The sequence below is a fragment of the Pongo abelii genome, chromosome 15 (assembly GCF_028885655.2).
Source record: "Pongo abelii isolate AG06213 chromosome 15, NHGRI_mPonAbe1-v2.0_pri, whole genome shotgun sequence".
Lineage (NCBI taxonomy): Eukaryota > Metazoa > Chordata > Mammalia > Primates > Hominidae > Pongo > Pongo abelii.
Genome location: NC_072000.2, coordinates 69,372,764 through 69,385,202, shown reverse-complemented (window position 1 = coordinate 69,385,202; position 12,439 = coordinate 69,372,764). Strand labels below are relative to the sequence as shown.

Below are 12,439 nucleotides of genomic sequence, written 5' to 3'. Positions count from 1 at the left end.
TAAAGCCTTAACAATGTGTCATATTCAACAACAACTATTTTACTCATGGGGGCCCAGCCAACAAGAATGAGCCTTCTGAAGCAGAGCCCTGTTTTCTAGGCCATCCTCCCCCAGAGGCCCCTGGCTGGCCCCAGGAGGCCCCAGGAGACCCCAACCTTCTCTCCCAGTCCTTCAGTGCCACCTAGAGTATAGTCCTCCTGGACAGAAAGGCGCGTCGCCATCTCCTGGCCGGCACTATTACTGCACGTCCATTTTCTAGAAAATTCCTGGCATCTGGGTTCCATGTAAACATAAGAGTTTTCCTTTACGGTGAGTTAGCAATCTGGATGTGTTTTGTGGAAGATTATGCCCTAAGCCCTTAGAAGGGAGGACACCGAGTTTGGGAAAAGTCACTACCTGTGGGCTTCATTTTTTGCCCTAAGGCAATGAGGTTATCCTGATGCTGAGGAATCTATGGCAAATTTTCCCTTCTCCCTCAAACTATCCCGTCAACCTTTTCATATTAGAAGGCAAAGAATGGAAAATACACATACACAGTTAAGTAGCTGCTACATATCTTTATAGAGCTGTCCTATGTATATTTGTTTTTTGGTTCCATGTTGATCTTTTCTTATTAATTATTTTTTGTAGATACAGGGTCTCACTATGTTGTCCAGGCTGGTCTCAAAGTCCTGAGCTCAAGCAATCTTCCCGTCTCGGCCTCCCAAAGTGCTGGGATTACAGGCGTGAGCTACTGTGTCCAGCCTCCATCTTGATCTTTTAAGTTATTTAGATATTGCTCAAGATATAAGACTGATTTTTCTATTGATTGAAAAAGGCTTTACTGTTTTATTCATTTATTCCACAAAAGGATTTATTCAATCAACTCAAAAATTGTTATGCACCAGGCACTTTTGAGGCACTAGGGATACAGCAATAAGCAAAACAGACACAAGCCATTCCCTCATGGAGCTTCTTCCCTAGTGGAGGAGACAGGCAATAAACAAAATGTGTAGTGTGTTGGCTGAAAGAGGATGTGGGCCAAGAGAGGATTTTTTGTCTATCTGTTTTGTTTTTTAAGATAGGAGAAACTACAGCACATCTGTCTGCAGACGGGAATGATCCAGGAAAGTGAGAGAAATGATGATGCACAAGAGAGGAGGGACTGGTGGAGTGATGCCTCGAGGAGGTGAGGGAGGTGGCATCTAGTGCACAAGTGGAGTGGGTGATACAAATATTTATCGAGCCCCTGGCAGGCGTCAGAACCAGGGCTATGTGCCGGAGATCCAGCAGTGGAGAAAATGGACAGTAGCCCTGCCTTCTTGTAGATTTCACCCTAATTAGGAAGATGGACAATAAAAAGCAAACTAGGCGGGGCGCAGTGACTCATGCCTATAATCCCAGCACTTTGGGAGGCCGAGGTGGGTAGATCGCTTGAGGCCAGGAGTTCAAGACCAGCCTGGCCAACATGGCGAAACCCCGTCCCTACTAAAAATACAAAAATTAGCTGGGCTTGGTGGTGCATGCCTGTAATTCCAGCTACTTGGGAGGCTGAGGCCTGAGAATCACTTCAACCTGGGAGGCGGAGTTTGCAGTGAGCTGAGAATGCGCCACTGCCCTCCTCCAGCCTGGGCGACAGAGCGAGACTCCATCTCAAACAAACAAACAAAAAAACAAACTAATAAATGAGGCATAGTACTCATGGCCTGGGGTATGTGCTATGACAGAAACACAACAGTCATGGAAATCCTCTTTGAGAAGTGTCATTTAGACTGAGTTTTAAAGTATAACAAGGAGATGTCCATGTGCAGAGCCTGAGGAAAGAGGATTTCAAGCAGAAAGAATAACAAGTACGAGACCCTGAGCGGGAAGAGCTTGGCCCATTTGCGCACCTGATTGGAGGTGGGGCTGCTGGAAGGTAGTTAGCAAGGAGGGTGAAGCATGAGATGGGGTTACAGAGGTTGACCAGTGACGGCTTTTTTTAACAGTCAATAAATTTTATGAGCAAATTTGTAGATAACTCAAGGCTAGGAAGGACAGCTTGCACTGTTAAATGGCAAAATCAGAATTTAAAAAAAAATTGCATTGATGGCATGTAACAAATCTCAATGTCAAATCTTGCATTTGGGCTAAAAAAACTCAGTTGCAAGAAAACTGTAAAAGGAAGATCAAGTACACCACCAGTTGGTATAAAAAGGGTTCTGGGTTTTCCAGAAAGCAAAGCCTAAAACAGGCCTAAATTGCAAACTCTTTCCTGAGCAATGTGACTGAAGGAGCAGAAGTGAGAGAGTAGAGAGGCAAAGAGAAGAAAAAAGAACCAATACAGAGCTGTGGTGTTGAGGCGGCCTCGTCCTCAGGCTCCTGCTGGTCCAATCTCAGGGGCCTGTGGAGGAGTTCAAAAGGTGCCTCAGTGCCAGCCAGAGAGCAAAGAGAGGGAACAGCATTTCTCCCTTGCTTCACACACCACACACCAAAGGCTCTCTCCATGGGTGTCTCTGTCCCCTAAGTGTGAGTACGAAGCAGGCTACCGTGATGGTCCCACTTGCATTGTCACTCAGAGACTCAAAGGCAGAAAGCAAGGGAAGAGTGGGCCTGAGATGGTTCATGGTCAACTGCACTTGTGGGAGCTGGTAGGTGCCCCACAGAACTGGGCGCAGCTGGAATAAGAGACAGGGAGACCCAAGTTCTGAAGTGATTCACGGTGGTGTCTCCTACATATAAGCTTAGGAATGACAATTTCCCTCTGCTTGGCATTTCATCTCGAAGTCTTTTTAGGCTTTCTGCGGAAACACGGGTGTGTAACTGAATCTCATTCTCAATGCTTGATATTTGGGCCTTAGAGGTAAAAAGGACCCCCAAATACTATCCCAGAAGCCATAATAACTCCTTCTTTAAAATTTCTCAGGCCAGGCCCAGTGGCTCACCCAGTGGCTCACCCAGTGGCTCACCCAGTGGCTCACAGTATAATCCTAGCACTTTGGGAGGCTGAGGCAGGAGGATCACTTGAGCCCAGGAGTTGGAGAGCAGCCTGGGTAAGATAGTGAGACCTCATTTCTACAAAAAATTGAAGTTAGCTGAATGTGGTGGCACACTCCTGTAGTTTCAGCTACTCAGGAGGCTGAAGTGGGAGGATTGCTTGAGCCCGAAAGGTGAAGGTTGCAGTGAGCCAAGATCATTCCATTGCACTTCAGCCTGGGCAACAGAGCTAGACCCTGTCTCTAAATAAATAAATAAATAAAAATAAGGCCAGGCATAGTCACTCATGCCTGTAATCCCAGCACTTTGGGAGGCCAAGGGAGGTGGATCACTTGAGCTCAGGAGTTTGAAACCAGCCTGGGCAACATGGTAAAACCCTGTCTCTACAAAAGATACAAAAACTAGCCAAGTGTGGTGGCACATGCCTGTAGTCCTAGCTACTTGGGAGGCTGAGGTGGGAGGACTGCTTGAGCCTGGGAGGCAGAGGTTGCAGTGAACCGAGATCGCACCACTGCCCTCCAGCCTGGGCGACAGAGCAAGACCCTGTCTCAAAAAAGAAAAATAAAAAAAAAAAAAATAGAGCCAGAAGGAGGAAGGGGTGGTGGGAGCTGGGGTTGGGAGACAAAAATAAAAATAAATAAATACAATTTATCTAATTCAACAAAGGAATCTTTATTAAATATTATCTAAGACTTCTGAATCTTTATCAAATGCTGCATTTGTATAAACTGTTTACTTCTGCTAAACTGGGGGCTATCGTGGTGGGAGGGAAATGAAGGGTTAAGGAAGCAATTCATCCCATTTATCCCAGGCCAGGTAAAGGCCTCAAATTTAAGATTTTGACTCATCTCCAAATGAAGTTATACGTAGAAGTCTCAGAGCCACAATAACAACAACATTGAAAGAAGATGTTCTTCAAACAGCTCAAACTTGTGTCCTCATCCTCAGATCAAACTGCGTGGGGTCCCTTATAAATAAATATTTTCAAAAGTTCTATAATTATCTTGCGAAATAACTCAGTGCCTTTGCTGTTCAAATGTATCAATTTATGAAATGTAAAGTTTCCGAAAATCACAATGTTTACAATTCTCTTTTGATAGTTCTCCTTTAAAAAAAAAAAAAATACAAAGAGCCTTGAGAAATGGACATGATCTGTGTATTTCTTGACCTCTGAGATACCATGGCTAATCCCTACCAACCTGCAGAAATACTGCTTCTGGAAGTTCCATTTGCCTCCGTTCTGAGCGCTTATTAACCCTGAAACTTTTGTCAGCTCAGGAAAAAGCAAAAGGTAACTAGCTGGAGGGTAAGTGAGGAACGTTTGCTCCTTTTCCCAGCTCTGAAGGTGCTTGTAAATATCACTCAAGGTGATGCACTGGAGAGTGGCTTATTTTTCATCTCACAGTATCACAAAAGGTTAGGAGTCCCTTTGTGAAACTGTTGCTGTGTGGAGCCAGCACTATTAGATATGCCTTTGTTGAATCCCCAGAGAATTGTCTTTGGTCTGAGTTTCTTCAACCTATTTATTCTCTTTTTTCTTTTTTTTTTTTTTTTGAGATGGAGTCTTGCTCTGTTGCCCAGGCTGGAGTGCAGTGGTGTGATCTCAGCTCACTGCAACCTCTGCCTCCTGGGTTCAAGCGATTCTCCTGCCTCAGCCTCCTGAGTAGCTGGGATTACAGGTGCCCGCCATCACATCTGGCTAATTTTTGTATTTTTAGTAGAGAAGGGGTTTCACCATGCTGGCCAGGTTGGTCTTGAACTCCTGACTTAAGGTGATCTACCCGCCTCAGCCTCCCAAAGTGCTGGGATTACAGGCGTGAGGCACTGCACCCAGCCAACCTATTTATTCTGTAGGCTACTTCAAGTCCAAGGCTCAAAGCTGTTTTCTCTCCTCATTAAATCCCTGCTGGTTCTCCAATGGTGACTTTAGGGGAGGCCCCATTATAAGGGGAGGCCCCATAAGGGTCAGAAATAATTTACCTCTGCCCTGCAGGTTCTAAACTAGCTGGCTGCACAGTGGCACACCCTTGTTCACCTCCTCACTGGGCTCCTGGGCCTCCAACTCCTGCCCTTCAGGTTGTAGGTAAGGGCTACACATGTAATTCAAAGAGGATCTCATGGGCTTGAGGAGATAATCACCCTGTGTTTAGAGCAATTTCCATGACATCTGGGCCAAAATGCCTTTCCATGAAGTCCCCTAAATGGGGACTTAGGGCCGTGCCTCACTCTTATCATTCCTAATATGACTGGCTGTCCTTGGCCTGTGTATGCCTGTCTGTGCATGATGTTTAAGATGGTATATTCTGGATGTAGGCGTTCCTCATTCTGTTGTCATCTCTCCTGATGGGCCGAGCCTCTCTCTAATCATCCTGAGATATATCTCCTTGCTAATTTCCCTTCCGAAGCCTAACCCTGTGGGTTAGAGATCAAAATAGGGGCAGTGGGAGGTACAGAAATGATTCCAATAATCTGCTTCCCAGATAGGCAATTGTTGAAAACCAGGGAAACAAAAAGGGATTTGGGGGGGCCCCCATCCCTGAAGGAAAGCCACAAGATCAAGAAGGGGTGTCATCCCCCCTCCTCCCACACAGACTCCAATTAGTCTCAGCTGTCAGGTTTCACTGGTACTCTAATCACTTAAGTGGAAATTTATTAAGACTTATTGGCATTAGGGTGGCCACCTCTTTGGGAACAGCCTGAAGAGGCTGGAAATTGATCAAAATCTGGGCCTGAAGCAGTGGCAGCTGCTTCCCTTTTGTCATCCACTGACGCCCAGCCTACCCACTGGCACCGTCCTGGGAGGTTCATAGAGTCGGGGCAGGACCCCACAGGGTGCCTGTGTTCCAGGAGGTTGTGGGATCAGTTCCATAGGTTCATTATAAAATGATTCTGACTGCAGTGCAGACAATGATCTTGATGGGAAAGCACTTGGAGGGTGGATTGGGAGAGAGAGCACAAACGCTTCAGTCTTGGCAGAGAGCCAGTTTGCAGTCTCAATAAGGTTCAATTCATCTAAGGTCTATGGAGCACGTGCTCTGCCCAGTTCTTGGTTTTGAGAGACAAACACATTGGGAAGACACAGCCCTGCCCTGAAAGAGACTCAACAGGACAGGAGTTGGTCCTCTGACTTCCCACCTGAGGAGAGCCGATCGGTTCAGGGGAGGAAGGAGGGTGGTGACCGGAGCTGTAGAGGAAGTCTTCCTGAGGAGGGGGCTCACTTGGGCTCTGAGAGGGAGGAGGACAGGGAGAACATTCTGGGGCTGAGAAGGTAAAGAGAGAACTCCACGGAAGTTATTTCCTTTAGGGGAAAGCAAGCTCAAACCTTGAATATTGTTCCCTATGTGATCTCCCTTAGGATGGAGAGAGAATCTCTTTTTGCCCCCTTTTCCCCCAAATAGTCTGAGGAATCAGAGCTCGCCAGAACCTGGTGGTAATCTGAATGCCATTACTACCAGCACTCATAATAATAATGATGGCAGTGACTGTCACTGATGGAACATTTTCTACGCATGAGACAGTGCTTAAGTGCTTTACAAACATTAACTTTTTTTAATCTTTACAATTACTTTTCCAAATAGGTTCTATTATTAAGTACTACTACTATTAGTAATACTATATTATTAACTAATACTATTATAGCACTGATATTATTAAATACCATTATTATTACTATCATTATTAGGTACCATTATTAGGTACTACTGATATCCCTACTTTATACATGAGGAGATTAAGACTCACAGATGCAGGCAGGAGGATCACTTGAACCCAGGAGTTTGAAACCAGCCTGGGCAACATAGAGAGACACCACCTCTACAAAAAAAATAAAAATTAGCTGAGCATGGTGGTGTGCACCTGTATTCCCAGCTACTTAGAAGGCTGAGGCAGGAGGATCCCTTGAGCCCAGGAGTTGGAGGCGGTAGCAGAGAGCTGAGATCTTGCCACTGCACTCCAGCCTGGGCGACAGAGTGAGATCCTGTCTTTAAAAAAAAAAAAAAAAAAAAAAAAAAACGAGAGAGGCCAGGCACGGTGGCTCACACCTGTAATCCCAGCATTTTGGGAGGCCAAGGTGGGCAGATCACCTGAGGTCAGGAGTTTGAGACCAGCCTGGCAAACATGGTGAAACCCCGTCTCTACTAAAAATACAAAAAAATTAGCCAGGTGTGGTGGCACATGCCTGTAATCCCAGCTACTCGGGAGGCTGAAGCAGGAGAATGTCTTGAACCCAGGAGGCAGAGGCTGCAGTGAGCTGAGCTCACACCACTGCACTCCAGCCTAAGCAACAGAACAAGACTCCATCTCAAAAAAACAAACAACAACAACAAGAGAAGGACTCACGGATGTTAAGTTACTTACCCATATGGATAATATCAGTGGAGCCCAGGCTTAAACCCACACATTGAGTCCGGAGCTCTCTAATTTAACCACACATATATTACCTCTTAGTACTTAAGTGTTTCTGTGCCCAGTCAGACACTGGATGCTACATTTTTACGAGATGGATTTACTCATCCAACTCCCCTCTAGTCTTCTTGAATTAGGGAAGCCCAGTTCAGGTCTCACCTGTTCTCTGAGACCCTCCCCAACCTCTCCAGCCCTCACAGGGCACTCCTTTTTCTGAATACCTACAGCACTTACAATGTGTGCCGCTGACTTGGCATTTCATGGTCCAAGGTCTCACGTCATAATCTCATTCAAATGGAAACATCATGCCTCTCCAACAGGCCTGCAACTAACCCCAGGGAAGGACATGTCTTATTTCTGGAGGCAAGAGAAATACCAGTGAATTGGCTTGAATGAGTCCTTCTCCCCTGCCACTGCAGGTCCTTCCGCTTGGCACAGAGGCAGGCCTGCGGTATGTCCTCTGGAAGGCCCTGCTCAGTTATCTTGGCTGTCTGCCCTTTGCATACACCCCTCCCTCCTTGCTCTCTGTCAATATCCTCATTCTGCTTTTTCTCACCTGACAAAGATAAATCTTACAGCTCTCCACCACCTGCCTGATGGGGCTGTCTAGCTCTTTGCTGTCCAGAGAGGTCACTGCAGGCTATTCCCAGAGAACTCCTGGCCCTGTCCTAGGTCCCTCGCCTGGGTGGAGAAGTGGCCTCCCCTGGTGTGCTGCCTTAGAATGCCACTGTGCAATGTAAAGGGATGGACCAAGCCCCAGCATGGGGCAGCATCTACTGCCCCGACCCTCTCAGTGCTTTCCCATAAGCTGCCATCTCAGAGGAAGAATCAATCCACTCTGTAATCATGCTCTTGAGGGGGTCTGGGGACTGATTGATGGGTCTAGTTGTTTTATTATAAGCCAGTGTAAGTTAAGTAAGTCAAATCAATAAACTTTATAGGTCTCCCCAGATTGCTCCAGAGGCGAGACCCAGTGGCTTTCACCTCAATAGATTAGACCTCTGCCTAAATAAAAACCAATAGTCGCCGGGAGAAACAGTTTGATTTCCTTTTGAGAGACCCTCTTAGTGCCCTTGAGCCTGTCATGACTTAAATCAATAACTTTAACCACTTCCAAGAAGAAATCAGTTGCCTTTGGAATATCTTCATGCCACTTCCTGATCTCCCTGGCATATGACAATTTTAGATGCCTGGAGTGAACCAGTCAAGGCAGTCAGGACGGTGCTATCCTATCCCTAGGCCCCAGGTACGGCCCCCAGCCTGGGCAGTCCAGACCTTTCCTCTCCTTCAAGTATTCTCTTCATCCTGCCCAACTGTCCCAAATCTCTCCTTATCTGAGACTCCCCACTAGCCCACCCCTGCTGTGCACCCCTGGCCTCCGTGGCCCCTGAATGACCAGGCTGGCTAATGAGGAGCTGGTCTTCCTTGTCATTTTCAGGGTGAATGTAGCAGTCCCTCCAGGTGGCACTTTTGTCCATTTACAAGAGTATCTAGGAAGCAGAATAAACCTTGTGGTAGTAGCTGTAAACTAAAAATAAAATTCTTTTTTTTTTAGATGGAATCTCGCTCTTGTCGCCCAGGCTGGAGTACAATGGCGCAACCTTGGCTCACTGCAACCTCCACCTCCCGGGTTCAAGTGATTCTCCTGCCTCAGCCTCCTGAGTAGCTGGGATTACAGGTGCCTACCACCATGCTCAGCTAATTTTTGTATTTTTAGTAGAGATGGGGTTTCACCATGTTGGCCAGGCTTGTCTTGAACTCCTGACCTCAGGTGATCCGCCCACATCAGCCTCCTTAAAAATAAAATTCTAAGGCCCCTGACCATCTGAATGGACCCCTCCTCTCAGCCAAGGGCATTGCAAAGTTAACCTGGAAAATTAGTTCAGGCCACAATGGGAACAGGAGTTGTACATGCCTCATTATACCCTCCTCCCTTTGGAATTCAGGCACGACTGACCAGCATTAACATCAAAAAAGAGATCTTAAGACCATAGCAATAAGACACCAAATTCCAGCCTGACTCTAACATAGCATCACATGACAACAGGCCCTGAAGAAATCAAAATACTCTATTCTTTTACTCACATATTTTGAAATGGCCCTGCAAAACTGTCTCTTGTGGAGGAAATCTACATTCAGTAGAGAATCCCTTTCCCTTTCCACATCTTTTCCCTGATCCAGGAGAGAATTAACTAAGAGTCTGGCACCTTCTAAGTCTGATAAGAAACATTTACTATCTACTCTCTCTGAAGCCTGCTACCTGGAGGCTTCCTCTGCATAATAAGAACCTTGGTCTCCATAACCCCTTATCTTAACTCAGATAGTCCCTTCTATGGATTCCATACTTTTAGATAAACTCTTTCAATCCATTGCCCTGGGAAAATCTTTGAATGCACCTGTGACCTGAAAGTTCCCCTCCCCACCACCCCTTCGAGTTGTCCTGCCTTTCCAGACCTGACCAATGTACATCTTACATATTAATTGATGTCTTATTTCTCCCTAACATATATAAAACCAAGCTGTAGCCTGACCACCTTGGGCACATGTCGTCAGGACCCCCTGAGGCATGTCCTTAGTCATGGCAAAATAAACTTCTAAATTGATTGAGACTCAGATACATTTTGGTTTACACAGCAATAGTAGTATTGATAATACCTCAATGGAGTGACTGCAATGATGAGAATTTCAGGCCTTGGTGGGGTGGGGTGTGTCTATCCTGGGCCACTTTTAAGTTATTTCTCAGAGAAAGTCACCATCCCTGCCCACCTAGGGCTGGCCATAAAAGAGGCCAGCCTTACCTTGTCTGCCAGGGCTAGTTTAGTGTTCATCCTCACTGCTTGAGCTCTGCCCTGCACTCTCCCATTCTTCAAGGGTTAACTTTGATGGAGCCAGCAGTAAAATGGTCTGTCTAGGGGCCAGGAGCCATCAGGAGAACAAAGTCATCTCCAACACTCTGCCCAATGTTAGAGCACTAGGCCAGTATAAGCTCCCAAGTCACCCATCTGGGATGGTGACTAAAGGCCCCCACGATATTTTTATTCTCTAGAATGGGAATAAGACCCACAACGCTTTGGCCATGGAATCAAACTTTTAAATACCAGAAGTTCCGAGGTTGCTCCAGAGCCCATTCTGCGCTGCCAGGATGGACTCTCAAATCAGGCGACTGAGTGGTCAGGATTATGTTGTCTCAAAACTGTTTCTGTGTTGGGTAAAGTTTTAAATACAATGTTGTGGGCTGGGTGTGGTGGCTCACACCTGTAATCCCAGCACTTTGGGAGACTGAGGCGGGCAAATCACAAGGTCAAGAGTTTGAGACCAGCCTGGCCAACATGGTGAAACCCCATCTCTACTAAAAATACAAAAAATTAGCTGGGTGTGGTGGCAGGCGCCTGTCATCCCAGCTACTCGGGAGGCTGAGGCAGGAGAATCACTTGAACCTGGGAGGCGGAGGTTGTAGTGAGCTGAGATCGCGCCACTGCTCTCCAGCCCAGGCGACAGGCAAGACTCCATTTAAAAAAAAAAAGAAAAGGAAAGAAAAAAAAGAATGTTGTGGGAAAACCCTTTCCATACATGGTCCCTACCCTAGAGAGACTCAGGAGTTCCTGCTGCTTGGCTTACTCCAGCCCAGAGGCTGTCTGTCCACCGCAAAAGGCTGGGGCAGACCCTAGAGCAGTGACATACCAGGGACAGTGTGGGTAGATCATTTTTAACATCCCCTCCTCTATGTGACAACATTCAGCAGTAATCACGTGATTAAACAAATAATAGGCCCCCCTATTCGAAGACCCCCCTAGTGGATGCCTGAAACTGAAGATAGTACTGAACCCTATATACACTGTTTTTTCCTTTGCATACACAGTGTATAGTTTGGATACGCTGGAAAAGGGGATGATTCATATCCCAGCTGGGAGGGACAAAGTGAAACAGTGCGAGATTTCATCATGCTTCTCAGAACAGTGCACAATTTAAAACCCGTAAATTGTTTACTTCTGGAATTTTCCACTTAATATTTTCAGACCACAGTTGACTACAGGTAACCTAAACTGTGGAAAGCAAAACCACAGAGAAGGGAAGACTACTGGAGTGATGGCCAGAAAAGGAACACAGGCAAAAAAACTTTCCTTTTATTGAGCTTTATGTATAACTGTGATAGCAAAAATAAGTAAATCAATGTTAAAATGTAAAAAAAGAAAAAAGTAATGGATTGACACATTTTCATTATACCAGTACTTTTAAAAGCTGGAATATACATACATATTGGTCTGTGACAGCAATGAACAATACTGCAGTTTCTGTTTTTGAGACTTAACCTCTACAAATTTATTGAAGATTTTGTCAAAATTGATCTTCACATACTCATGTTCAACTGGCAGTTTGTTGAAGTCTCTTCCATCGTAGTTAATGTTCATTTTAATTCAGGAAAAAAATCTCTTTTACATGAGTCAGCAGATATACAAATAGGAAGTTGTAAACAAAAGAGTAGGTCCTAATGGAATTTTGCAATTAATTTCAGAAGTTGTAAGACTGTCCATGTAAATGTTTCTTTGGGGTCAATTATGACTACTTTCAAATATCTCCACAGTCAAAAAACTTCTACTAGAATGAATATCTTCACCAGAAAATTCACCATACATTGCTATTGTCATTGGTAAACTTCTGAAATTTTTCTTCTGGAAGAATCAGAAAATGGCTATGTGGCAGTAAATATTGGTATTATTTGATCTGTTGCTTTAGAACAAGCATCCAGTCCTTGAAAACAATCAAAGCATTTAAACATTGCCTTCTGAGTTCCTCTGGCCATGGTCATGTGGAAGAACAGAATAGAAACTAAGATCCTGTTTCTTCATGTTACAATTATGCCTAGCATGGTTTATTTTCAATCTATTGTTTAAGCATAGGAATACATGGTTCTGTTACCAAAATACCAGGGGTTCAGTCTAGGTCCTGCTGCTTGACGCACAGATAGGCAATCACTGAGACGATGATAGGTGAGCATTGCCAAGGAAGACTTTAATTGGGTGCTGCAGCCAGGGAGATGGGAGCTCAGTCTCAGATCCATTTCCTTGACTGACCAAAACCC

The 12,439-nt window shown here is 45.4% G+C and overlaps 1 long non-coding RNA gene across 1 annotated transcript; it reads left to right on the top strand.

Moving 5' to 3' along the window:
- Positions 1-407: 407 nt before the first annotated feature.
- On the top strand, positions 408-9,949 carry LOC103892369 (uncharacterized). Its single transcript, XR_656590.3, has 4 exons — positions 408-536; positions 4,056-4,246; positions 4,949-5,038; positions 8,915-9,949. It is a non-coding gene; the product is annotated as an uncharacterized LOC103892369 (long non-coding RNA).
- Positions 9,950-12,439: the final 2,490 nt, after the last annotated feature.